General features: G+C 40.7%; 1 non-coding gene across 1 annotated transcript; it reads left to right on the plus strand.

Annotated features, from left to right (window-relative positions):
* The first annotated feature begins 1,657 nt into the window (after positions 1–1,657).
* On the plus strand, positions 1,658–1,848 carry LOC138768225 (U2 spliceosomal RNA). Its single transcript, XR_011358956.1, has one exon. It is a non-coding gene; the product is annotated as a U2 spliceosomal RNA (small nuclear RNA).
* Positions 1,849–3,588: the final 1,740 nt, after the last annotated feature.

The following is a 3,588-nucleotide window of genomic DNA, read 5'->3' on the forward strand; positions in this document are numbered from 1 at the left end:
CTAGTCCCACCTTGGCAAAAAAAGGAATATACAGTGTATTGAAGAAAAAAGTTAACGTAAAAAAAAAAAAAAACTTTTAGGAAGAAAACTTTTAACTGGACCTTCGAACCATAGCCCCACTTGACGATACACTTATTTAGTCTGTGCCAGGACACGTGTATGAAATAGGCATAAATAGGCAGGTCCTTTCGAGTTAGAGGAATCGAGAAGGTGACAGGTGGCATTAGAGGTGGGAATGTAAAAAAGATTTTAGCCCAGAAAGAATGCCGATGGATACATGTTCTGGGTAGTCTGACCCCTCATGGTCTAAATGAACAGCGGAGCTTTGTTCCATTTCTTTAGTCTCCTCATGTGCATTGATTTTTAATTGCACTTTATTCTTTTTTAACTCTTGTCTTTTTGTATATTTATATTTTTTTAGCAATTTTGGTGATGGGTTGAATTAAATGTGATGTGGATTCCTACGGGTGATGGGAAGAAAAAGAACAGATTTTCAAAAAATCATGGATAGACACCATTGGAAAAGGAGGACATACAAACTGGAATATAATGGTCTTCAAATGTATCACTTGGCATGCACTTTATATTTATTATCACTGGCATCTGATTGTAATCAGCTGTCACTAACAGCTATGGTTATTTGGGACTGTTCATAATTATCGTTAGACTTGAGATATATGTTTATAATTATGCCCACACTCTATATATATACTTTGCACTTTAATATTGAACATTTTTATATTTATTATTGATTTGTATTTTTTATGGTTGTATTGACACAGTGAGATTTTTTGCACGATTGCACTTTTCTGATGTGATTTCACATGCATACGGTATGAATATACTGATGTACATTTATGCACTTTATTCATATATGTTTTCACTTAACTTGATATATTTCCTATGACCAGATGTATGTACATAGCCTCCCGATAGGGAACAATGATTACCATCCGTGTACGCGAGTCCGGGGAGAATTTGGCGCAGGCGCTCTTCCAACTTGGTCTCTTGAGTCGCTGTGCGCATGTCCGCCTGCGTTCCACCGGCGGACGTGCGTTCCAGTGACGTAGGCCGGGAGGAAGCTGCGTGATCCCTGGCCACTCCTTTGACCCGCGTCGTCCCCCGGAAGGAATCCTCAACATTAGTATATATAGTGCGCTAGACATGAGTTGTATATGCCCCTTGATAAAGCGATCTGTACGCGAAACGTGCGTCGGGGTTGCGGATACCAGACACCACGATGGGTAAGCGTCTTTTTACATTATCATTTACATTGTGGATATAGGCTGACATTGTTTTCAGCGATCCGAGGCTGTGTAGATACACTGCAGGGCTAGATGTATATTGATTGTGACGGTTACATGGTATAGTGGTATATGTAAAAGTTGTTACTAGAATTACGGTGGTCTGGCTATCAATCACTGCTGGATTCCCTTTTGCACTAGTTAAGAAAAAGAGTATTTTTTTATTGATTTTTTAATCATGTTTAATAAAAATTAATATATTTTAAATTAGCTTGGTGTGGTGTAATTGTTATTCTTTAAAAGCTAATCAACTATGTTGGACTAGTTATGGTATGGTCAATTATCTCCGTGGTGGTGAGACCAATATTGTTTGAGTGTCCATTGGAGCTATTGTATATAAAGGGAGAACTATCATCGCTTCTCGGCCTTTTAACTAAGATCAAGTGTAGTATCTCTTCTTATCAGTTTAATATCTGATACGTCCCCTATCTGGGGACCATATATTAAATGGATTTTTAGAATAGGGAGATGGAAAAAGGGCTTGCTCTGTCCTCTCCAGGCATTGACCTGGTATTGCAGTGCCTCCAGGTTCAGTGCACAAAAAAAATAAATAAAGGGAAAACTATCAGCAGGTTAGAAACATCAGAGTGCTGAGGATAAGGGTACTTTTTTTTAACCTTGGTGCTGGCCAGCCTGCCTGCCCCTCTTAATGAATTTTGGCAGAGAAGAACACCGCCCTAATATTAATTAGGAATAGGGATCAGCCCACTTTATTAGCATATGAAACAACAAATACAATATACAAATATCCAAAAAAACTGTGCTAAGGATTTAGGTAAGAAAAGTACCTTCATCCTTAGCGCTTAGTGCGTTATAAGGACATATCAGGAGGTTAGATGCTTCAAACCTTTAAAGTGTTTTCTTTTAAAGACAGAGGACGTTTTTGATATATGGAAGGGGGTGCACTGGTTAAAAATATTAAACTGCGCTTACCTCCCTGGTATCTTGGTGTTTTGTTCCTACTGTGCGGACATTCCTGGGTTCTGAGGTTGTGACGTTGCAGGTCCCCTTAGCCAATCAGTGACTGGGGTGGGAAATTACTGCAGCCACTTCCCGTAAACAACTTCCTTCCTTCCCTCCCTTTCTTTCTTCCTTCCTTCCCTCTCTCCCTTCCTTCCTTCTCTCCCTTTTTTCCTTCCTTCCTTCCTTCCTTCCTTCCTTCCCTTCCTTCCTTCCCTTTCTTTCTTCCTTCCTTCCTTCCCTTTCTTCCTTCCCTTTCTTCCTTCCCTTTCTTCCTTCCCTCCCTTTCTTCCTTCCCTCCCTTCCCTCCTTCCCTCCCTTCTTTTCTTCCCTCCTTCCCTCCCTCCCTCTCTCCCTCCCTTCCTTTCTTCCCTCCCTCCCTCCCTCCCTCCCTCTCTCCCTCTCTTCCTTCCCACCCTCCCTCCCTCCCTCTCTCTCTTCCTTCCCTCCCTCCCTCTCTTCCTTCCCTCCCTCCCTCTCTTCCCTCCCTCCCTCCCTTCCCTCCCTCCCTTCCCTCCCTTCCCTCCCTCTCTTCCCTCCCTCCCTCCCTCCCTCCCTTCCTTCCTTCCTTCCTTCCTCTTCCATTAAAAGGCTACCTGGCTTTTAGAAATATGCTTGTGTGCTAGATTTTCTCTTTCAAGTTTATGAGAAAATGAGGTTTTAACTTTGATTTCACCCAAAAGTTACCATAATCCGGAATTATCTACCAATTCATCATTTGCGACTTTTAAAAAAGTCCCACAAACAGGTGCAGGCCTACGTCTGGTCAGTACCAGGTGAATATAATTGCGCAATTTTTGCAACTTTTTACTTAGATACATTTACTATGGCAGTGCTACATTTTAATAAATCAGTCACAAGATATTGGAAAAAAATACACACCAATCCTCATTAGAATAGTTGCACACATTAGACTCCTTAACCCCTTCAGGACCGGACAAATTTTTGTTTTTGCATTTTCGCTTTTTCCTCCTTGTGTTCAAAAGGCCATAGCGCTTTTACCTTCAGACCCACACGAGCCCTTATTTTTTGCGCCACTAATTGTACTTTGCAATGGCAGACTTAATTTTTCCATACAATATTCTGTGAAACCAGAAAAAAATTTAGTGCTGTGAAATATAAAAAAAAGGAATTTGTTTTCATTTTGGGGGGGCTTCGTTTGTACATTTCCCAGAATCACGTATAAAATCTAACTTTTATTAGATATGCATTAAAAGTAAAAAATGTATTAAAACAAGTGTTCTACACATATGAAATCGGCACTTCACAACAGATCTAGGGTGTTGACCCTCTGATAGGCTGGTATACTTAGGGATAGATTAGC

The sequence above is a fragment of the Dendropsophus ebraccatus genome, chromosome 11 (assembly GCF_027789765.1).
Source record: "Dendropsophus ebraccatus isolate aDenEbr1 chromosome 11, aDenEbr1.pat, whole genome shotgun sequence".
Taxonomy (NCBI): Eukaryota; Metazoa; Chordata; class Amphibia; order Anura; family Hylidae; genus Dendropsophus; species Dendropsophus ebraccatus.